The sequence below is a fragment of the Nanorana parkeri genome, unplaced genomic scaffold (assembly GCF_000935625.1).
Source record: "Nanorana parkeri isolate BGI_ZX_2015 unplaced genomic scaffold, ASM93562v1 scaffold1932, whole genome shotgun sequence".
In the NCBI taxonomy this organism is placed as follows: domain Eukaryota; kingdom Metazoa; phylum Chordata; class Amphibia; order Anura; family Dicroglossidae; genus Nanorana; species Nanorana parkeri.
The window spans coordinates 252,217-277,827 of record NW_017308200.1 but is presented as its reverse complement, the minus strand read 5'-3'; the positions used below and the strand labels follow the sequence as shown (position 1 = coordinate 277,827).

Genomic DNA, 25,611 nt, shown 5'->3' with positions numbered 1-25,611 from the left:
ATAAGTGACCAGCCACCAAAAATGTCAGAGTCCGCAGTACTATGTTTCCATGAAGAATCAAGGTATCTTTTGAATCAGCGATTAGGCAGAGATCATCCAGATAAAAGGATAACCTTGCTCCCATGAGTCGGAGTGACGGGCAGGCAAGAGCTCTAAGAAAGGAACTCTGAGTGCCTCCATGATGCCCTCAAGTACTCTCTCTGGCTTGTATGATTGGGCATCACAAAAACTGGTCTTGATTTTCTCTTCTTCCCAAACAAAAGTACTGTGCCCTTCTTCTCTTATCTTGAGACTTCCCAGAAAAAGGAATAGAACAAAGTCCTTGTTTTGATGCCGTATCTCTTAACCAATATTTTAACCACAAAGCACGTCTCACAGTCACCGATAAGGACACTATCCATGCCAAGAATCAGACCATATCCACCACAGCTTCCGCGACAACTCCACAGACAACTTAAAAAAAATTCCAAAGCCATGATGATAGAAGCCCGATCCATATCTGTCAGAGCACATTGAAAACCAGACAAGCATAAGGTGCTAGTTAAATATACTTTATTAGGAAAAGTGTCAACAGAAACAAGCAAAAATCATAAACAGGAACAAGCCAAGGTCATGAGCCGGAGTGGGTAGTAGTATAAGCCAGTTCAGGAACATGGAGATCAGTGTCATCTGTTACTTTAATTTATTTAAATTGGTTTTGTTTTATTTATTTTTTGCACTTAACTGTATTGTTATCACATAAGGGGCTAACAAGCCCCCTATGTAATAGCAAATAGGATATGAGAGTTCCTTTTTTTGGAGACATCAGGACTCTCTCAGGACCCTAATGTCACTTAGGGACCCCGACGAAGCAGAGATCTGCTTCACCAGCTTCTTCTCCTGGCTCTACTCGCCAAAGAATGTGCACAGTGACACCGGAAGTGATGAAATACACATCACTTCCGGGTCGAGTGATCAAAGGTGATATCAGCAGCTAAAAGCTTTCTGATCTCCCTCCGATTGATGCGGGGAGACCTGCTGTGCTGGTCCTGGGCCTGCACAGGGACAGCGGAGCCCAGGGTAGTACGAAGAGCAACTGCGGTCATGTGATAGAATACAAAAAGCATCTAATTAAGGTGTTTGAGAAGCAATTTTGGATTGTTTTTTTTAATGGTGGCTTAATTGATATTCCCCTCCAGGATGTTCATTATAATCACTATGGATTCACAACTACTTTAACAGACTGTATACAGTATATTTTTTACAGCCATGTTTTGGCTACATGCATGTCTCCAGTGTTGGCTGCTAGTTCTATTTAGGCTGAATTTCCTGATGGTGACAACAGTGGGTCATGCCTGTGTAATGTGTGTTGAAATGTGACGGCGTGACAAGCTCCAAGCTTGCTTCTGTGATGGACTAAAATCTCACATTTAGTTTACTAATTTGTATTGTGATTGTAATCCATCATAGGAGCAAGCTTGGAGCGGTGGCTTTACAACACGCACAGAGACCATTGGAAATGAAAGCAGACACCCTCCAGAAGGAAGAACAGTGTTAGTGCAAATTCAGGGATGATTGGAGGATCTACAGCCGAGTGATACACAAATAAGCTACATTTTGTTAATAGTTAAGGTACTTGAATGCATTTTTAAGATTTAACTCCTGAATTTAGTGTCACTTTAAATAATTCACTTTCTTGTATGTATTTAGTTAAAACCAGTTGTTTTAATCTATTGTTGTAAGTTTAATTTAAAATCAGACCCCATTTTAGGAGCCCTGCTTACAGAAATTCAGGTAACCTGAAAGTACTAAGAAATTAATTTTCTTGCAAACATATTTATCTTTTAACATTAAGGCTCAAGCTCTCATCTCAACTTTTATTATAATTTATTTGCATTTCTGCTATAAAGGACAGGAGGCAGTAGTACAGGCTTGAAACTCATCCAACGCATTATAAGGAGGTCTACCAACTGCTGCAAACATGGAGCCAAAATGTCACTAATCACTTTGGTGCAGAGCATCAAAACCTTGCACAGTTCCACCTTTGGCGAATTGGCCTGAACCATCACAAATCCTTCTTTGGGAGGATCAGTTCTCTTAATACTAGTTAGAGAAAGAATAGCTAAGACCCACAGAGAATTTGCATTTTTATGCATTATTTTAGGAAAACATGTCAGCTTTTTTTATTAGCTTTAGTTGTCTGTAAGCTTCCTTGTAAGTATTCAGAATGCCCATATATTACACAAACACAAAATAGCACAGCAGATATTCTACATTTTTTATCATCATAACAAATTACCAATCCACATAATCTCTCTCAATAGTATTCTAGCACTGCATTTTGGTATTATAAAAGTGTTGCGGTAAGCATAAATTTGTATCACCACACAAATTATTATTTTTTACTGTAGAAATTGTTTTTTGGAATGATTGTAAAACAGTAACTGATGCTTGCTGTAATATGCTTAAAAAGTGTTGTTGTCAGTCTAACTTTTTTTGTAAATTAATATAAAAACATAATTTGACATTATCTATGGTTAGGTTAGGGAACACAACCCCTCATTAGTCTCGTTCTTCATCATAGAAATGAAAAAAGACATAGAAAAAATTAAAATAAAAACATGTACAGTAATGTAGACAGTACACAAATAATGAAACAAAACATTTCATTTAAATAATGAAAATAAAAAGTGTAGAACTTTTTTTATCCAAAGCAAAGTTTGCCTAAGCATCTCAGTAAGTGAAATTGAGATTTCCTGCAAAATGTTGCTTCAAAATCACTTTGCTCATCCCTTGTCGCTGGATTCACCAGTGTTGATCATTATACTGGTGAAGTCTTTCATGGGGTGGATGCATCCCAAAACATGCTTGGAAAACAAATACTTATAAAACTGTCAAAATGGCTGTAAAAACATTATGAAATAAACAAAAATTGTCTGTATTCTTTTGCTCCATGATGGATTCAAAAATGAATCGGTACACTAGAAGCTGAAACCATAACCTAAGATGCATAAATTTGTTATCTTCTGCTTACTGTAATATTAATTTCCTGGCCTTTCCCCCATGTCAGCATACCTATAGGTCAGCTCCGCCTCTGATCCCACCCAGGACAACCCTTTCCTAGCCTATAAAAAAACTGCATGAGTCAGCCCCCCCTTCATGTTGACTTTTGGCTAGTGAAAGGACACTTGAGGTTGGGCAAATTATGCTGACATGAGGATAGGCCAGGAAAAAAAATTACATTAAGTAGAAGATAACATTTTTCTGTATGCCTTGCCTCCTCATGTCAGCATACCTATGGAATGTAACTAGCAACAATGGGATGGGATAAAAATAAATACAAGTACTCTCGAGTAGAATGCAAAAAAAAGAACAATTTACTAACTCTTGGCCTTGCCACTTTCTCTTTATTTGAACCTGAAAGGATCTTCCTTCCTTCCTGAACTCTTCTGTTATCCTCAACTACATTGAGAGGAGTTTAACCAGATCCAACCTCTCCTATCGTAAAGAGTCTGATGCAACTTCCTAGGAAGAATGAGTGGCAAAGACAGTCTCCCAGTTTAGGTGAAACTCTGAAGTGACTTTAGGCAGAAAATAGGGAAAAGGATGAAGGACAACCTTACCTTCATAGAATGTGCAAAAGGGATACTTGGAAGAAAAAACAAAAATCTCGGAAACTCTCCTAGCCGAAACATTCGCAATGAGGAATACCACCTTCAAAGTCAAGTGCCACATAGAGCAAGAGTCCAAAGGAAAGAAAGGAGGACCCATGAGCCTTTCCAGGGCTAGACGCAAATCCCACTTCGGTACCATAGTCTTGAGAGGAGGCTGAATTTTTAGGATTCCCTTCATGAACTACAAAATTAATGGAAAAGCAGAAGGCGTTAAGGCGGAAATATGCATTGTATGGGTACGGCAACTGTGACCCAAATCAAGGCACTCCTGTGAAAATACTAGAATGTCCACCATCCCTGGCTTCAGGGGATCAAGCGCCCTCTTCTCACCAAGCTCAAATAAATGTTTCCTCATTCTGAAGTAAGTAGACTTTGTGTAAGGTTTGCAGGATTTAATCAAAGCCCCAATCACTGCAGAAAGCAAATCCAGAGCCTCTAATTGTCACTAGTCAATTGTCAGGCTAGCAAATTTAGTCTCTTCAGATTCAGATGGAAGAACTGACCCTGAGATAGCTGATCCCACTGGAAGTGGAATTGGGAGCTTGCTTGAAAGACGTTGTAGGAGTGGATACCGAATTCCTCCTCAGCCAACGCAGAAAAATGGCAATAGCTCAGACCTTCTCCCACTGGATTTTCTGAAGCACCTAAGGAATGAGGACCACAAGGAGGAAACACATAGGCCAGAGTAATGTCCCACAGAAACAGAAGAGCACCCTGCCACGTAGCTTGAGTGGAACTGGGAGAAGACACATTGAGTATTCCATGGGATCACCATGAGGTCCTCTAAAGGGGTACCCCAAACTAAATAAATCAGGAGAAGATACCTGCTGTTCAGATTCCACTCCCCATAACTGGGAAAGAGATGGCTCAGGAAATCTGCCAGGGAATTCTGAGCATGCGGAAGGTATGCCGCCGTTAAATCCAGTGGATTTAAAAAAAATCATTGCTACTATTCACAGACGGAAAAAACTCATCATGCCCCCTTGATGCGAAAGATGAGCCACCATAGTTCTGTTGTCCAGAAGATGACCCAAAATGAGCGACTGAAAGGCCTTCAAAGTAATTGGATGCTCTCGAAGGAATCTGCTGCCAACGACCTTGCACCTGAATCCCCTGACCCAGACTCAGATGCCAGTCCCCAACCCAGGGGACCGGCATCTGATGTAATAATGATTTAATCTCCAGGATTGAAGGACCTACCCACAGAAAGGTACTCCTTGGAAGTCAACCACTAGAGAGAGCTTCTGACCATCTCGGGAAGAAAGAAAGGCTGAGGTAGGGAGCACCTCTTCCACTGTTGAAGAAAAGAGAACTGGAGACTGCAAGTGCCAATGAGCCCAAGGAACCACAGGAATGGTCAAGTTCAGCGATCCCAGTAAGCTTATACAACACCTGGCCTCCACCGACCTCTCCTGCATCAACTGATGAGCCTGTCTCCGAATGTGAAGAATCTTGTCCTGAGGTAAAAAAAACTTTGTTCTTGGTGTTGAAAATCACCCCCAAGTAACGGAGGGTCTGTGACTGCTTCAGCTGACTTTTCTGATAAGTGACCAGCCACCAAAAATGTCAGAGTCCGCAGTACTATGTTTCCATGAAGAATCAAGGTATCTTTTGAATCAGCGATTAGGCAGAGATCATCCAGATAAAAGGATAACCTTGCTCCCATGAGTCGGAGTGACGGGCAGGCAAGAGCTCTAAGAAAGGAACTCTGAGTGCCTCCATGATGCCCTCAAGTACTCTCTCTGGCTTGTATGATTGGGCATCACAAAAACTGGTCTTGATTTTCTCTTCTTCCCAAACAAAAGTACTGTGCCCTTCTTCTCTTATCTTGAGACTTCCCAGAAAAAGGAATAGAACAAAGTCCTTGTTTTGATGCCGTATCTCTTAACCAATATTTTAACCACAAAGCACGTCTCACAGTCACCGATAAGGACACTATCCATGCCAAGAATCAGACCATATCCACCACAGCTTCCGCGACAACTCCACAGACAACTTAAAAAAAATTCCAAAGCCATGATGATAGAAGCCCGATCCATATCTGTCAGAGCACATTGAAAACCAGACAAGCATAAGGTGCTAGTTAAATATACTTTATTAGGAAAAGTGTCAACAGAAACAAGCAAAAATCATAAACAGGAACAAGCCAAGGTCATGAGCCGGAGTGGGTAGTAGTATAAGCCAGTTCAGGAACATGGAGATCAGTGTCATCAGGAACAAGCCAGGAGATTCCCTGTTCCTATCCCACGACCTAAGAGCCCTGGCAACAGACCTGAGCGCTACTGAAGGATTGCAGGCTGCTACCACTGTGGTGGAAATTCTTTTGAGATCAGTGTCCACCCTGCAGCCCATAAATGTCACTGAATCATCCACCAGAAGAGCAACATGCCTCACCAGCTGCTGCAAAGCTGCATCCACCTTCAGGGAATCCCAAAACTCAGAATCCGAAGCCTTCAAAGGATAGCATTTGAAAAAACTAATCCGCTTATCGGGATTCGCCCATTCCTCTTCAGTAATTTCCCTGATCTCAAATCTGACTTTAAAGATGGATAATATTTCCAAACTTTTGTGTCTGGAGGCTGCGCCTCCTCCCAATCAATGGCTTTCTTGAGCACTTTTACAAGCAACGGCACCAGTGTGATGTCAAGCACATATGACTCTTCTGGAACCTCATCTAAATCCAAAAACAGGGACACAAAAGGCTCATGCAAAGAGCGATGAGACTTTAGACCCATCCCTTAAGTAGAAGCCTCCAAGGACTTTTGATCATACAGAAAACTGCTGCATACTCTTAGCCACTGCTCCTTGGATAAAGGATTGGACTTCTTTTGCTTCTGACTCTTAGCCACCCACCATATTTCTGAAACAGACTTCAAACTCAAGCTTTCCAGGAATGGCACCCGCCCCACAGGCCCAACACTGTAATGTCGTGGGCGAGGAGATCTATGACAATGCCTGAAAGGGCTAGACTGGAACTCCCTGTCCAACTGAAGAGAATAGGACCTTCTTCCCTGCTGAACTCCTTATTGACCCCTGATGGTATGAACTCTCTAAATGACCATGGCAAGGCTTTGAGGACTTTCTGGAAGCTTTTATGTGCTGCAGCTTAGAGTATCTTGGAAAGAAACCAGTAATATCAGAGGCAGGTTCAAATTAAAATTACCTTCTGTGTTTCTGGGGATTGTGGACTGATTGCAGAAAGCACAATACAACCTGGAACAGCCAGTATAAAGAGAACAGATATGAAAGAAAAGAGAGAGCATGCCAGGAAGGAGTCAGCTGAATTGTTTGAACACACCATTAGTGAAATGCTGCTGGAGGATGTGCAGCAATTGCAATGGTCTGATGTTGGCTCTGAGGTTGAGGAAGGGAGTAACATGAGCCTAGAGGGAGGGGGTGCCAATGATGGACAACAAACTGGCACTCATGTTCCCCCAGCCGCAGCATACTGCCAGGTTGGCTTTAATGATGAGGACAGAGGGGATGATGATGATGTCACTGAAGTGAGGAGGAGGCTCAACGAGGCAGGATGTCCTCCAGGGGCAGCTGTATGAGCAGCCACCCCATTGCATCGGAAGGCAGAGCTGCACTAGTGCAAGGCGCTGTTGTCTCACAGCACGCTTCCAGGAACTCAGGTTGCTATTTGCAACCTTTGTCTGAAGTGGATCACGCGTGGCAAAAACATCAACCGCTTGGGTACAACGTGCTTGAAGAGACATCTGACCACCTGCCACGCAGCCCGTTGACAGCCGCACCACAGAATGGGCCACACTTCTCCTCGTTCCTCATCTGTCATCTCTACCCCCACTACACGTCATGCCATGTCAACAACCTCCACTGAGAGGAATGATGGTATAGCAATGGGTGTCGCAGGTTCTTCTGACATCAGCCCACCAGCTGTAGATTTTAGCAGTCACATTTTTTCTGCCCCAGCTGCTGCAGCGGAAAAAAATAATACTGTCCCACCCATCCACATGCTCAGCGTCTAAATGCCAGCTTGCCCAAATTGCTAGCTTTACAACTGCTGCCTTTCCATCTGGTGGACTCTGCCCCCTTCCGTGAGTTTGCAGAATGTGCTGTACCACAGTGGCAGGTTCCCAAACGCCATTTCTTTTTTTCAGATAAGGCCATTCCAGCTCTGTACCAGCATGTAGAAGGCAATATTTTGGCTTTGTTGGGCAAGGCAGTCAGCAGCACGGTTCACATTACCGCTGACACATGGTCTAGCAAGCATGGTCATGGATATTATATTTCCTTCACGGCACACTGGGTAACTCTGCTTGCACCTGGGAGGGATCCAGGATGGGGCTCCGTGCTGGAGCTTGTTCAGCCACCACGCCTCCAAAAAGCTGCTGATGTGAGATCTGTCTGCTCCACCCCCTCTTCTTCGTCCTCCATGATGGCCTCTTCTGCAGAATAGTCCGGTGAACCAGCAGTTCACTGTAAGCATTCAAGGGGCTACGCAATGGGTCAGGCAAAAAGATGCCATGCAGTGCTTGAGCTGGTTTGTCTAGGACAGGAGCCACACTGGGGCAGAGATTCTGTCAGCTCTGCAGGGGCAAGCCCAGAGGTTGCTAACACCACGGCAGCTTGAGCTAGAAATGGTTGTATGCAGGCAGCAATCTTCTCTCCACCCTACGCCTGTGAAAGTTGATGCATGTACCATGCTTGGCACACATCCTCAATTTCGTGGTACAGCATTTCTTAAACAGGAACCCAGGGCTGCAAAATCTTCTGAGGCAGACCAGAAAAGTCTGAAGCCATTTCAGGCGTTCATTCCCAGCCAGTGTTCGTCTGGCTGAAATTCAACGTGAATTCCACCTTCCCACAAACCGTCTGATTTGTGACATGCCCACAAGGTGGAACTCCGCTTTGGCAATGCTGCAGCGGCTGCTCAAGCAGCAGAGGGCCATCAACCAGTACCTGTGTGAGTATGGCACAAGGACTGGCTCATGGGATCTTGGCTTTTCTTTCCCCATGTCAGTGGCAGCTGATGAAGGATGTATGCACTGTACTGTCACCATTTGAGGAGGTGAGGAGGATGGTGAGCTGGGACAATGCATTGTCCCAGCTCACCATCCTGGCTCAATGACACTATCCCTCTTGTGTTAATGTTGGAGCATACTCTGCAGGAAAATATGGATAGGGCACTTGAGGCAGGAGGAAGAGGAGGATTTCCTTACCTCTCAAGGCCTCCTTTACACAGAAACCATTCCTGCGGGTCTACAGATCACACAAGAGGAGGAGGATTATGGCAACCGTTGGGGCATTGAAACAGAAGATGCCATAAGCAGTTTTCAAGGGATGATTGATGCAGGACAGGACTCTACTAGCTTTGCTTACCACAACCTGGCACTGTAATCTATTATTGAGTTTATGGTCTACAGTGACACCCAAGTGGGAGGTGCATGGGCTCCCTTATCCTGCAAAGCCTGAGAAAGGACCCCAGGATTCGTGGTATCAAGGAGAAGGATCATTACTGGTTGTCAATCCTTCTTGATCCACGTTACAAGCTGAGACAGTTATATATAGGGATGTCCCGATACCACTTTTTCAAGACCAAGTGCAAGTACAAGTACGGTCCCTCCTGTACTTGCCGATACCAATTACCGATACTTTTTCTTAAAGGGACATGTAACATTTTTTCTAAAACAATACAGACTAATGATTTTAGGGCAGTTTCTCACCAGGGCTGCATGCATTGGAGGTGACAGGTTCTCTTTAACGTGACATTAGGGGTCTTTTAGACCTCTAGTGTCACCTTTCTACTTCACTGGATTCACTGAATGTAAATACAGCAGGTAGTGGCTGGGAGCAATAGCCAGCCTGCTATTGGATATTTTAAATTGCATTAGCTAATAGCAGGCTGGCTATTGTACCCGCCCACTGCCTGCTGTCAATCAGCAAAGGAAGGAACTGAAAACAAAGTTCTCAATCAGGTTCTTTCTGCTGATTGACAGCAGGCAATGGGCGGGTATAATAGACAGCCTGCTATTGGCTATTGCAATTTAAAATATCCAATAGCAGGATGGCTATTGTTACAAGTGTCAATTCCTTTTCCACTTGATGAAACTGTTTGATTTTGGTGATGTATCTCAGTGACAGATGTCGGTGCTCCTAATGTGATACATTTATAAAATCTGCACTTATGGGTGGAACTGGAAATGAATGGTAATCAAAAGCTGCTCCTTATGTGTTTAATAATAATGCCCTCACCAGACGTACACAGATGTTTTCCCTCTCAATGAAAGAAGAGAAGGTCCATTCTGTGTAAAGGCAAGATTTACAGCTTCCCTCCTCTCCTCCCCTGTGAGAACACTGAACGGACATTCTTTTCTTTCAATGTGAGTGAAAACTGCTGTGTAGGCCGGGTGATTGCATTACACATGAGCAGCACGGACATCTCATACTTTGTGATATATTACCAAAAGCAAACAGTTTTACCAAGTTGAAAAGGAGGGGACACGGAGGAGCAGCAGCTAATGTACAGGGGGGAGGGGGCAGCGGGGGAACTCACAGCCGGAGTCTCTTCTCGTGCTGGCTACAGAGGTCTGTGAAAGGGACACAGAACTCTGCAGCCAACACCAGCAGGGAGAAGAGACTGTCCACACATAACACTTACCGCCCGCCATGCTGTCACACTTCCGTCCAGAGAGGTCAGAGCGGAGAGGGAGCCTGCGTTTGGTGGAGAGGTATTCCGGGGGAGGGGCTATGCGGGTCAATGGCCGAAGCTAGTTAAAAAAAATGTAAAGGGCTGGTATCTGATCTATGCATCGGGGCATTTTCAGGAGTACAAGTACTCCTGAAAATGCCCTGTATCGACCCCGATATCGGTACTAGCATCGGTATCGGGACATCCCTAGTTATATATAATTATAATTTTTTACAGCAGGGTCCAAACTTGCACTCGTCAAGAATAACTCTGAAGGGTTACAGCGTGAAGGCACCAAAGGCTCAATTTTAAAGCACCTGTTGTTACTTTCATCCAGCGTCTGCAAAGAGGCACCAGAATTTATCCAAGAAATCTCTAACCTTGTTCCGAGTGTCCTCTAATGTGGCCTCTTCATACAGGCTGCCTCCCCAAGCAGTTGTTTAAAAGATTAAAGGAAAACCAATTACCGGCAATTGAAATGTAATTTTTTTCTTTTTAAATGTCACTTTTTGCTGCAGCAGGTCTTATACACCATACTGATCCGCCACATCAGGCAGTTTAAGGGAACCCCCCAGGCACAATATTTAAATTAATTTTTAATTTTTATTCTTACCCTTTTACACCCTTGATGTAAAAATCACTGCCCCTTTAAAGACATTTTTTTTTCATTGATTCCTTGTCTCCTAGGGCAGTACCCGGATCCCCATACCCTTTTTATTGCCAATAACTTGCATTTAAGCTCTCTTAAATGGGACAATTGTTTCTGAAAGTTCAACCCCCCATTGACTTGCATTGAGTTTGAGTTCGAATTCAAACTTTTTGGATGTTCTTAAGTTCAAATACGAACCGAACTTGGGCCTGCTCAGCCGATCACTTTTCCTGGGTCCAGTGCGTCTCTGAGTTCCGTGTGTCCCTGAGTCCAGTGCATCCCTGAGTCCAGCGCGTCCACATCCAGTGTGTCCCTAAGTCCAGAGTCCAATGTATATACTATTCTGCATTGCTGTATAATGTATTGCTGGGATTTGTAGTCCCTCCACAGTTTGCCATTCTGCATTAGAGTGTAAGCTCCTCTGTACAGAGACTGATGTGACTGGCTCAGTGTTCTCTGTACAGCACTGCGGTGTATGTCAGAGCTATATAAATGCATAATAATAATGTGTGACTGTGGGGGGACATTAGAATGTAAGCTCCTTTGGTGCAGAGACCACCAGAGGGATTGGGGGGCAGTGTGATCCTCTTTGGGTCCCCCACCGGAGCAGGAAGGGGGGGGCCTGAGAAAAAAATCTTGCACCAAGGTCTATCGTTCTTTAGGTCTGCCACTGATTTGTAGGGGCTATTTTACCTGCTGAAGCATTTGTATTTTCGTCCATTCAGCTCTACATATCACACAACCATGTCTGACATGTCTCCTTGCGCCTGTGAATAGATTGTGTGTGCAGAAGCAGCAGGCTGATCAGCGAATCTCTCTGTCACTCTGCTCTCTCCCCTATCTGCATGTTCCTTGTTTTCACATGTGCATTACAGCACAACTTATACTCTCCTTGTGCTGCTTTTCCCTCTCCCATTCTGTGCTCTGCTGTACAAGGGCTGTAAGAAGCTGATTTCAAGACCTATTCAGGAACTAACACTGGTTGCATTAAAAAAATATATTATGATGTATCGATGAATGCAGAGATTAACTTGTGTCTTTGAAGTCTGCCTGGAGTTTAGCTTTAATATAGCAATCAAGCACCATGAGCTTTCAGTTATATTTAGCACAGCTCTGGCGGACTGTACTGATGTTGCTTATAAGGTTAATTAAACCCCATCACAGCATATATTGAAGCTTAAGTGGCACTCAAGATGCCTGTAAATTCAATATAAAACTTAGATCTTGTTGCATCATTATAATAATGAAAATGTATGGCTGCCCTGAAGATGGCTATTTCATGTGTGAATGTAAAACAGTAAATATGGAATAAGCTGTAAGGCTTTAACACACAGTGCAACATAGGTTAATTAAGTACCGCATCTCTTTAGACATTTATTTAAAGTGTAATTTTGTGTAGTCAGGTCAGCTTTATTTTAACAAAAAATTATATTTAAATAGTTACTTTCTGCTGTTTGTTTAAGCTAAGAAAATACAGAATGCCTCAAGTATCACAATATATGTAATAGAAAGCACTCATGGCTCTGCACCTTTCAACTGCAGGGTATGAGGGAGTACATCTATTCAATTGTGATTAGGTTTTTCCTTTCACTGTTGTCTTGTGCGGACACCTCTGAACAAAAATGGAAGGGTTGTGAAGCCAAGCAAAGAAAGTGAGAGGGGCGCACATACCATTTGTGCAGGCTTTGCAACTGCACAAGGGCTCTCTGAGGCTTAGGGGCTTATTTATACTAAATATGGGTCAAAAAAATGAAGGGACTACACCACTCTTTCTTGGACATAGCTCACCACTAGGGCATAGAAGCATAAAGAATTCTTTATGATTCTCTAACCAGGATTCTGGTTGGTAAAAGTCTAAGACTAAGTCTGCACCTCAGAAGTTAGACAGGTTGGGAATAATGGGAATTACATTTTAGAGAGGTTTGACAATAATGGGCAGTGCTAGATCCCCCTGCATATTTTCAGTAGGACTCTTTATGTTGCAGCTGTCTGCTTTTGATGGCATATGAAGGTTACCGGTTTGCTGTTCCAGATAATGAAGCTGCTCTTGTCCACAACTCTGTTTAATGCCTGACAAACATGACAGACCAGGAAGATCTCAAGACCCCACTATGCCAGCACAGACAATCAATGCATTGAAGGAGATACCAATACAGCAATGGAGATAGAGAACGCTGTTTAGCCCCAATATGTACTCAAAGATAACAAGAAGACACAGCTTTTATAAAGCTTTTGCACAGTCTAACTATACTGTATTTTTATTGATATGGGCACCTACAGATACCAAGGAGACAAAGCTTTTACAAAGCTCATGCACAGTTTGTCTATAGATAGATAGTCGCTGTGCCACATGGGTGGTTATTACACTGTTGCTCATAATCTTACCAATCAAAACACTCTTTAGAGCAGGGGTCTCAAACTCAATTGCCTCGAGGGCCACTCGACAAAATTTTTTCTCCCATGAGGGCCGCTCACCAAATTTCAAACTTAAAAGGAGAACTATGAGGTGAGTGATTTTAACTCATCCTCATAGTTTGAGCCGATGTGTGACAATGAAACTGTCACACGTCGGCTCAATAGATCGAAAAGTGAGTGAACGCATACCATTGTTTGCTCACTTCTCTACCCTGTCCCTGCAGAGTGTTTTTGGCTGTCAGTCACAGCTCCGTGCAGGGATCCCCCCCACTCCCCGCTCTGATCCTCCAGCGCTGATTGGAGGAACGAATGGGGGAGGGGAGGGTACAGCTGACTCTGCCTCTAGATAGGCAGAGCCAGCTGTCACTCACGCAGCTGGGGGGATCTCGACAGTAATGTCGGGATCCGTCCCGGCAGCGGCGCTCTCAGTATACCACGAGCTGTAGCTCCCGGAATACTGAGATTTAGGTCACGGGAGGACGCTAGTTTATGTCCTCCCGTGACCCTGAGAAGAACTATGGGGAAAAGCACTTACCCCATAGTTCTCCTTTAAAATAAAATTTAACTATATGCGATATGGTACTACGGACCCCAATACACACAATAAGGCCCCATTCATATCTGTAGGTTTAGGTGCAATTAGGGATTCCTGCATCAAAAACTACACAGCCCCCTCTCCTGCTTACCTCGTTGCAGGGAGGAGGCTGTGAGCGGCGCCACGATCACTGATCCCTTTATCTAGTGGCGATTAGTAATGTTTGCTGCAGACCTTACTAATCTAATCAATCCTTTCGGCCGGCGTTTAGCGAAGACGCCTGCCGAAAGGATCCGAGTGCCGGCACAGAAGCAGCTATGCGGTCTGCATCGAACAGAGATGCAGACCGTGTAGCTACTCACGCAAGTCTGGTACGCGGTCTGTGACCGTGTAGCTGGCTGCGGGCCACATAGTACCGGCTCGTGGGCTGCAACTGACCAGCAGGCCGGTACTTTGAGACCACTGCTTTAGAGGCTACTACCAGCGTTATAATCTCAGAATTCTGACTTTCAATCTCAGAATTCTGTCTTTTAAACACAGAATTCTGTCTTTCAAAGTCAGAATTCTGTAAAAAAATTTTTAGCATGGCCCCAGGGCTCTTCCGTAGACTCCAATTGTTGAGTTAGTGATTTATCCCTGAGACCTTTATGCCCGGCCTGTATAAGCAGATACAATCACCGCGGACAATCCTTATCAGATAGCTGAACTCACCAGAAACCTTTTAATCAGCGAGAATCTTTATTGAATGCAACAGGTTACTGACAGACAACAGGATGTAGCAGATGATTGGAAAGACGGTATTTGCAGGTCAAAAGATGGTAATGCTTTCCCGCATGTGAGCATATGAACATGTGTTCATATGACATGCGGCCATGTTGGTGAAGAAATTTATACATGAAGAAAAAAGGGGAAATACATTATAAAAAAGGAACAAAGAACAGGAAGTGCACTAAACAAAATGACCACAAGATGGCAGCACATGAACCAGCTATATTACTGATATGCAATGGCTTAAGGAAAATTAAAGGAGAACTATGAGGTGAGTGCTTTTCACAATAAGACTGTCACAGGTCGGCTCAGTAGATCGGGAGGTGTGCGAACACATACCAGCGTTCGCTCACCTCTTGATCCTGTCACGGCTCTCTGCCGTGTCAGGGTAGGGGCTGGATTCCCCCCTCCCCGCTCCGATACGCCAGTGCAACGGACGGGGGAGGGGGCGGGTACAGCTGCCTCTGCCTCTAGATAGGCAGAGCCAGCTGTCAGTCACGCAGCTGGGCGGATCCCTGCACAATTGTCGGGATCCGCTTCAGTTGCGGCGTCTCAGTATACCGTGAGCAGTAGCTCGCGGTATACTGCAGTGTCTCAGTACTGAGCCTAGGGTGACGGGAGGACGCTAGTTTGTGTCCTCCCGTTACCCTAAGGAGAATTATAGGGAAAAGCCTTAACTCCATAGTTCTCCTTTAACTATATAAATTCTCAATTCACAGTAATATGAGTATTAACCACGACTATGTATTGTATCATATTTCCACACATCAGCTGTAACAGCACAAAGGCCATTGCAAAGAACAAGAGTGCACTCTTTGTGTCTGGAGGAATAAAGATTTAGGGGGTTATTCACAAAGCTGCCAAAGGATCTAGCCGCAGTTTCGGCTGATCCTTCGGCTAGCTTCGGCCCCAGGAACCCTTTGGTTCAGTAGAACCGAAGGGCAGCTGTGCGCAGTGGCGGAGCTAAGGAACAAAGGGCCCTGGTGCAAGATTTTTTTTGCCCCCCCCCCAAAAAAAAAACACAAACACAGCGCTCTCCTCCCGCAGTGCTCGGCCGGCTGTCACTTTCTCTCCTCCCCACTGGGACACAGAGCAGCGCCCAGCGGGGAGGAAAGAAAGCACGGATGCGCTGCTGTATCAGCAGAAAAATTGCTCTTTTGGCATTTAGCCAAAAGTGCCATTTGCGGACGATATCTTTTGGCGGCTGATTTATCGGTGCAACCGTAATATTTACAGCAATGCAGAATGCCACAGGCTATAGAGGACTACACATCCCAGCAATACTTTATATAACAATAGCATTTCTGTATAAAGTACTGCTGAGATTTGTAGTCCTCTATAGAGGGTGCCATTCTGCAACAGTACTTTATACAACATTAGGCTACAAATAATTATCATTTAAATGAATTATTTACCCCCCTTACCTCTTCTGGCTGGTCTTCTGTCTTCATCTGTTTCCTGTGTGTTTTCTGTTTGCTGGGTCCTCACTGCCGTCCGAGGCCCCATGATGTGCCTGCAGGGCTGTCTTCAGTGCCTCCTTGTTCTGCGGCACCCTCCTCACAGCGGCCAGCGGGCTGCTGGATACCTGCTCTCTATCTACATTGCCTCCCCTCCTCTCTATATACATTTTTTTGGGAGAGGGGGCGATGTATATAGAGAGGGGGGAGGGGAGGCAATGTATATAGAGAGGGGGAAGGGGGGCAATGTATATAGAGAGGGGGAAGGGGGGCAATGTATATAGAGAGGTGCCCTCTCTGTATACATTACCTCCCTCTCGCAGACTCGCATGCGCTGCCTCTCCCGCTCACAGCCGACGAACCCAGCAGAGTGGGAGGGGAACGGGCAGTAGCGCGCTGTGATTGGCGGAGGGTTGCCGTGGTGACAGAATGCTGACGCTGTCCCACAACTCGATAAGTTCGTACTTTTGATCGATCACCGGCACGGGAGCCGCGCTGTGTCAGATTACACAGCGCAGCTCCCGATCGGGCTAAGCATTCTAGCGCCATCCGACACTCGCGGCGCAGAGATGGGGGGCTCGCTGGCCACTGGGTACAGATCCGGCGCTGGGACTGTGCTGGGCCCCCTAGAGGCCGGAGGCCCTGGTGCGTCCGCACCGCCTGCACCGGCGGTAGTTCTGGCTGTACGGGCTATTCACTATAGCCCATACAGCTCCTGAAGTTGGCCGAGGGGCTCAGTCAAGCCGAAGGCATATGCTTCGTCTTGACTGAGCCAAGGTGAAATTTGAAGCTGGCCGAACGGACAGCTATTGGCCGGCCGACACCCTGCTGCTGAGAGCTGGGCGGAGCCACTTGCTCCGGCCACTTGCAGAGACAGAACGGTCTCTGCAAGTGGCCTGGTTACCTGGTACATTTGCACATTTATCGCGGGGCCTACAAATTTAGTAGCACCATCTTTTTATTCTACCAGGCCTGTGCTTTCAGAAAATATATCATTTGGGGGGTCCTTTACAAACGATACAAACACAGCAATTGAAAATCAAATCAATGGGAAAAATTGCAAAAATGGTGTGGTCAGCTGAGGTCCAAAATGTTCCCAGGGCTTGGCAGTGAAAGGGTTAAAGGCCTAATTTCTTTTACTGAAAACAGTAGAATGATGGTCTTCACCAAAAAGATGTAATTTTGTTTCATCTGTCCACAGCACATTCTCCCAAAAGGAGTTTGGCTTCTTCTTCTTCAAACTCCAATCTGGCTTTTTTATGTTTTTATGTCAGCAGTGGGGTCCTACTGAGTCTCCTACCATAGCGTCTCTTTTCATTCAGATGGCGACGTATAGTGCAAGCTAACACAGTTGTACTCTGTGCCTTAAGGTCAGCTTAAATTTGTTTGGAAGTTGATCGAGGGTATTTATCTACCATTCGAACAATCCTTCATTGCAATCTTTGATCAATTGTTCTCTTTTGTCCACGTCCAGTGAGATTAGCTACAGTGCCATGGGGTGTACATTTCTTGACAATGCTGTGCACAGTGAACACAAGATTATTCTGGAGATGGACCTGTAACCTTGAGATTGTCCATGCTTTTCCACAAATACACGGAATGCAATTATTGTTTGCAATTTGGATAGGGTGCTAATAATTTTGTCCAGTCCATGTTTGGAGTTGTGTTATGACCTAGAAAAATTACTTTTATATAATGAAAGAGGTCAAAAGGCTCTTTGTATCTCTAATAACAAACAGTCATCTCCTTTTTCAAATTATTCATTCCATTAATTTCGTGTGCACTATAATAATAGTCCTGTGCATAAAAAAAAGGCACTTCCAATAGCACATTCTGACTTCAATTGTCAGTGTAATCATGCAATATGGTTTCTGATAAAGGGGTACAGCATGCATAAAGGGGCATTAACCTTTACTTGTGCCTAAGGCAGGGTACATTTCAAATACAACCTGCATTTTTCTTTTCTGAAAATTGTTTATTTAAATTACATAATTGAGCCTTTTTTATTATTGTCTCAAAAAGCCTATTCATAATACCAACTTAAACTAATCTGAAAGAACTTGCACAGGCACACAGCCATATGCCTTCCAGTTTCCCATGCGTCTAATTAAAGCAATGAATATATTAGTAGAGCAAGATAAGGATTAAAGTACAGAAAATGTTCCTTATTTACTGTGTTTTGTTTTTAGTGTTTTCCAAATTCAGCAATGCTGTGCAAAGTGCATTATATATGTGAAAAGTGTTGTAACCTATGGCAACCAGACTTAACCTTTTACCAACCTGTCTACAGCAAATTGAAGCTTACTGTGTGGCTTTAGCATGGCATTCTATTTGATATGTAGAGTGATGTCAGTGCTCCAAGCCTGCATGAAACCCTCCACCTCTGGGACCCTGGGTGCCATTGAAAGAGATCCCAACCATGCTCTATGAACAGGAAAGCAGGAAGTCACACCCCAATTACATCAGGTCCAACTATTTAGAACCCAAACATAGCATTTTGTAGCCTGCCAAGGACGACCCTCTCTAACGTTTCATCCTATAGGGGCTCAATCACAGAGATGTGATCAAGCCCTATTGGATGAAACATTAGAGAGGGTCTGTCCTAAGCATGGCTGCAGTGGTTATGTCTGCATTCAGTTAAGTTGAATGCAATCTAATAATATTAATGTGCAACTTCCTGCTTTCCAGCTTAATAACATTCTGATTCTGATCTTGGAGGAGGGGCGCATGACATCACCCAACGCCAGCTTCTGGTGACATCACACGCATGTATAAGTGCCACCATCTTGGATTCAGCATGATGCTGGTGTCCATTCAAAATTACATAATATATGCCCGAAAATTGTTTTTCTGTATATTCTGGCATATATTAATTTGTTATTTTGGATTCAGACGAACTGCCGAATCAACAGAATTTTGTGATTTAGTAAGTTCCTCCGAATGCACATGTCAAATATATTCATGATTCATTATTTCGTCTAAATTACTTATTCGTTATGCTGAATCAATTTGCAGTTTCAGACAGTCGGTTGTTCGTTATTACGTCATACAATACGTTATTTCAGAAGACTGGCTATTAATAGTTAGTAGACAAATTGTTAAAAATTCAATTTGGTTCTGGATTCGAATGTTACACAGATTCGGATTGTTCATTTTTTTTCTAACCATGTTCAAAAAAGGAATCTTAACATCTGAATAAAAAGAATGACCCCAAAGTTTTGTTATAATTTCTTTCGGATTTGTTGAAATTTGTTACTATTGTTATTCAGATATATCCAAATCACCAAATAATGTAAATTTGTCCGAATCATAGCGAAAAGAATCACACATGTCTAATTAGTAGAGTAAGGCAGTTTCAGGTGTTTTTGTACTGCTTTCTGTCTCATCCATGGGAGATTTTCCCTTAGTTCCTGGCCAGGTAATAAACATCAGATGGAATGGAAAGAGAGGGAAAATGCAGATTTTGTTCTTTGATACTGACCAGTGAAGACACTGATATCTTGCTTTAATTCCTTTACTGAGGGCTCATTTAAAGGTACATATCCGAGGCCAACAATACACAAAATTAGGGCTGTAGCTCTAGGACTATTTCTGTGGTTCCTTTTATGAGGTTTGCAACAGTTCAGGAAGTAATAGCTCAGTTGACAATTTGGAGTAAAACTCTTTGATCCTCCTCTCTGTCCTCTCCATTACCCATGTAGACATCCATGTTGCACCGCATAGGTCATACGCAAGTAATATTTTTGTAAATGCAGATTTTTTTTTGTAGTCCTATAGGAACTTGACTAGTGAATTTTGACATTATAGATTGCAGCATTTTGTACATATTATGGTTTTATATGCATAGCATTCTTGATTAAATAGTAGTTCCCCTGCTTACATGAGACATGCTCTAGGGTTATCATTGCAGGCAGCCACTGGCATTCCTAATTAATTTGATATTACTGCAGTCAGGCTAGTTTTCATTTGATTGAGAGTGGACCATAGAGTAGACAGAATACCATAGTCCTGTGTGGCTGAGGTAGCGATGATAATTTCATCTGCTACCATATGTACACTATGCCCTAAGTGTCCGCCTGCATTTTTCTTTTCTCTGGCCAACCAGATTTTTACCTTTTTCTTGCCAGAAAGTCCTTTAGACCTTATAATCCTTCTTACAAGTTTGCTTTTTTTGTAATCACCTTTTTGTATGTAGACGTGATGCACTATTTTATACACATAGAGATTTAGGATTGTAATTGCGTTTAGTTTAAACCGTTGTTTGATAATATTTTTCATAAACTGTTTTTTGCAGAGAATGTGTTTTCAAAAATATTGCCCATTTTTATCAGCCAGCTATAATTTTTCTATCTAAAATGTTTGTCTTCTGTTGCGTGTTTTTTTTTTTTTAAATCATATCTTCCACAAAATCGTCACTGGATAAGCAGCCTTAAAGGATAAACACCTCAGTTATTTTAAGATATCCTTGTATACCAAGCAACTTTGCAGGTTTAAACCTGTAATCAGTTATTCTTTAAGGAGTAAAGTATGAAGATTATTTGTATTTGATAATACAATCCTTGATGTAAAATAAGATTTACATAGATAGCATCAAATTCAGTTGACAGTAAAAACTGTCCTTCAAGTATAACATTATACAGTCTGTGAATTGTGTCTCACTAGTTACACACAATGTCTCACTAGTTACAGTAATTTACTAGCTATGATACAAGTATAATAAGGGCAGCCTTATATCACCTTGGTATTAAAAAAAAGTAATTTACAATGTATTCAGTGGTGCCACAGAATTTTAATTTACTTTAATTCTATTCTTGGGATCTGATGTATTTGTACTGAGATGGCTTTATATACTTTTCATATGTTCCAGTACTTCTTGGCACTATACACAGTACGGGTGGTGGTGGGTTTAGCCTCTGATTTGTAGAAGTGATTTTGTTCATTGCATCAAATAGCAGGGTTGGGTTTGAGATCGTTTATGATAGATTTATACACTTTGCAAAAATCACTATTGTACTTTGCATAGCAAGTGTGTTTGCCTCTGTCCGAGAGGGCTTACGATTATGTAGCAAAAGCAGGCAGTTTTTGATCCAAGATAAGACATATACACTATCTACTCTGATCACTTAACGAAGACTCTCTAAACACATCCACTCAAGTGCATTGAATGTCTGGGATGCTCTCAGTGAATAGGGATAAGGTTCGGTTTTGTAGCCACCTTGGGTTCGAGGCAGATCTCCTGGTTTCAAAATTCAGTGAAATTACATAATAATGGCTGTGCATAGGCCGTGCATAGTGCATAATAACTGCACTACATGACCTTTGCCCTAGTCTGAAAAGTCTCTGAGATCCAGTTTTCTGATTAAAATAAACAAGCCAACCCCTTACTAGAAAAAGTGTAGGCATTGCATAGGCAGAGCAGTATAGTACACAGTATCTCTCCATATAGTACTATACTGTCCTTTAAAGTGCTATACTAGTGCTATATTGTAGATTGCAGTGTGGTTAGCTACATACCCTTGTATACTTCCTGTGTTCACAGTTCCAAAGACCCAACTTAGGACGCTTTTGTTTTCTATGACAGCAAATGGTGCCCTTGCTTTTTAGTCATTGTGCTATCCCTGTGCAGCCTTGTTTGTTTATTTTGTGATTCAATAGGGTCTTCTCATTTTGGGCCGATTTACACTGTTAGAAAAATACAACATATTTTTTCCTGGCTATTAATCTTTTTTGTGTGCATTTTTCATAAATTAACCAGTTGACATCTGCGGTGTTAAACCCCCTTCCCATCCAGGCCATTTTTCAGTATTCAGCGCTGCGGTACTTTAACTGACATTTATTCCGTCATGCAGCGCTGTACTGAAATGAATTTTATACCCTTTTTTGGGGACAGATAGAGCTTTCTTTTGGTGGTATTTATTCACCACTGGGGGTTTTATTTTTTTACTATATTAAGGAAAAATTACCGAAATTTAAAAAAAAAAACAGTTTCCCCTATATTAAATGATAAAACATTTATTATTACCCAATTTTTTGGTAAAATATAAAAGATGGGGTCACGTCGGGTAAAAAGACACTAAACATGTCAAGCCTTAAAATTGCGTGCGCGCGCGAAACCTCAAAAAACGATAATACCCAAAATTGGCCCTAGGCGACGCTTTAAAAGCTGTTACCGCTCATCAGTTTAGTGTTATCAGTGATTGATGGCCCTAAAATGATTGCTCTCACTGCGACGTTCGCGGCGATATGTAACATGTGTAGCGCAATTGTAATTTTTGCGCGCTGGGGCACCGGACGCGTATTTACGTTTATAGGCGCGTAAACGTGGGGGTGGGGGAGTTAAACATTTTGGGGGGGTTTTTTCCCCTTTTTTTATATGTGGCTTTTATTTTATTTTATTTTTTTATGTGTTACTTTTCTTTTTTTTTATTTATATTTTTTTTTTTGCACTTATTGTTATTGCTATTATATAGGGGGATAACAACCCCCTATATAATAGCAAAGGCACACTGACAGGTCCTCTTTATGGAGATATTAGGGGTCTCTAGGACCCCTAATATCACCTATGGACCCCAAAAGAAGCTGATAAAGCAGAGATCTGTAACACACATCACTTCTGCACATCACTTCTGCACTTCTGCATTCACAGCCCGGACGGGGATCAGCACATATAGCGAACGAGCACATATAGGCGATCGGCGGGCTATGGACCCGCTGATCGCCTATATGTGAAACACCCGGTACCGGGTGTTCGCATTGGACGGGTCTTTTCTGCCCGTGCGTGCCCGCTAGGGGGCGCGCGCGAGCAGAAAAAAATTGCCGTCTGGAGACGGCAACCCGCAGATGCTGCAGTGCCGTCCGTCCGTTTTTTTACTACGGGCGGACGGCAAGAGGTTAAAAGCCAATAAAAGTCACTGGCAGTGTATCAAAATGTACAAAATGCATATAACATGCATTTTGATGCATTGGCAACAGGTATTAACAAACCTTGTTCAATGGCTATTAACCTTATCAACTCCAAATTCTAAATCCAAAAATGCATTAAAAAGGCATACAAATGTGTCAAAACATGTCATTGCACAAAGAAAGTACACATTGGCGCTTGACAAAGCACCTGCCAACAGTTCAAAAAAATACACCATTACACACATGTATAGATATAATTAATGTTTTTAATTTTTTTTTTTTTGGGGGGGGGGGTATTTTATTTTCTCTGGCTAGGTCTTTGCTACGCAACAGACAAAACATGAAGGTGTGAAGAGAAAAACTCAGAGAGGAAGGCTGAAGAACAGCAAGACGTTGTTGAGAGGCAGGGGCACCTTGCAGAGAACAGCAGGCACCAGCCACCCAAATCCATCGGGAGGCACCGCCCCTAAGGCCAGTCCAGCCTCCTCTGCAGTGACCTGCTATCCCTTGAGAACGTCTGTGTGACGAAACGCGTCGGGGGCGGGCCTATTTTCACTTCATTTGATCCACTCTAAAGGAATCACGCCTAAAGTGACCAGCCGGCTTTTTTAAACAATATTTTTGAGCGCTCATTTTAACTTGTATGTTGCATGTTCTTAATAAACCTGGGTTTTATTACGCTATGAGCGTATGTTTTATTTCTACTATTATGTGATTGGATATCCCACCGGAAGGACCCCTAAAATACGAGGATACTCCGTTTAAACACCACGGGTAAACGGGAGACCTTTCCTTCCCTGAAACCTGACCCAGCGTGGAAATCTAGGACGGAGCTTCAGGCTCAGCTTGATGAAACAAACGTGTTTAACATCTTCTGATCTGGTGAGTGTATTCCCTTGAGGGGATCTTCTCCACTTTTTTTCTTCATTTTTTCTTCGTTTTTTCTTCTGTTTTTTTGGATTTGTGTTGGACACATTATTGTACTGATTTTTCACTGTGGAAGTTTGGATTTTCGTTGAACACATTATTGCACTGAAATTTCGTTGTGGAAGTGTCTTACATTTATGGACTTTTAAAGACTTGAAAAACTACAAAAGATTTGGACTATTCACGAATACATTGATAGAAGTTTATTTTATTTTGTTTCAGTTTATTTAAATGGTTACACATTGTTTATTCACCATTTAATATAATATTTCACACCTGATACAATCATTCACAGTTTATCACAGTTTTTAAACATTTATTAGATAAATTTCATACATCTTTTGATCACTTGTTATAGACAACCATTCACATAGATTTAATCTAAATCATTGAGCTTTTGCGATACACCCCTGCACTGAATGTTTGATTTGATTTTTTAGTTTCAATTGCCTACCTCAAACCCTGATCTTAAACGTTTGATTTCTTACATCTCTGTCTTAAGGAGGGCTAGCGCTGTACATTCTAAGAATACACATCCTCTGCAGTGAGGGCCTTTTTTTTTGTCTGTTGCTGATATCAACATTAGGATCTGCAACCTCTGCTAGAAATGGCAGGCATCACAGAAACACCAGCTTGGGTACCATCATGATGCACAAGCATGCAGCACAGTGGAAGCAGCACCTCAGCAAGATGAGGCTGACTCATAAGGTTTCCCTTCTTAAATTCCGGTAGCAGAAAAAAATGTAATGGAAGCATTTCCAGCATCTCAAAGCAGCTCTTCACTGTACCAGAGTGACAGTTCCCCAGTCACCATTACTTCTTACTAAGTGTCAGCTCTCTTCTCCCTTTCTTGTGAAGGGAAACCTATCCCTGTTGCTGAGCCCTCGTTGGCAGCAGGGTACACATGACCATGGACACTTGGTATATTAAGCATGTATTCACATTAGATAGTGTCAAACTCTTTTACCAACGTAGAACTTCACTCCACCATGATCCAACCCAGGGCCGACCTTTGGGGTCTTCAAGCTGTGTGGCCACACAGGCGCCATGGAAACAGGGGCACCAGGTGGCCAACACAGCTCGGCCTCCGGGCGGCACAGCCTGCAGCTTTTGCTCTCCTCACTGCTCAGCCATTTGACATGTCACCATCTTTAACCTTATGGCTCTTGGAAATAGGAGAGAAGCAGAACAGAATTGCTGTATATTGGACATGAGGACTCCGAGTGACATACCATCGCTGGAGTGGAGGAGATGGGCGGCAGGGAGCACTCCTAACAGCCAGCCGGTTGCGAGGTTCAGGTGAGTATAACTTTGCTATTTTCACACCTAGGACCGGGAAGTGAACAAAAACCGCCGCTCACTCACTTCCTGATCATCTCCCTGCAGAGAGCGGGGGCGGTCAGTTAACGCTCCCCGCAGGGATTCCCCTCCTCCCCTCTCTAAACTTCCAGCACTGACTGGAGGAACAGATGTGGAGGGGACGGGCACAGCTGCCTCTGCCTCTAGATGATAGGCAGAGCCCGCTGTCAATTATCCAGCTGGGTGGATATCGACAGTATTGTCAGGATCTGTCCCAGTTGTGGTGCTCTCACCATATAGCAGGCAATAGCCCACTATATACTGAGTTTTGGGTCATACGAGGACATTAGTAT

General features: G+C 43.2%; 1 long non-coding RNA gene across 1 annotated transcript; it reads left to right on the top strand.

The window, feature by feature from the left end:
- The first annotated feature begins 5,187 nt into the window (after positions 1–5,187).
- LOC108800133 lies at positions 5,188–25,044 on the top strand. The gene is made up of 3 exons (XR_001942076.1): positions 5,188–5,199; positions 12,354–12,357; positions 24,963–25,044. It is a non-coding gene; the product is annotated as an uncharacterized LOC108800133 (long non-coding RNA).
- The last annotated feature ends 567 nt before the right edge of the window (positions 25,045–25,611 follow it).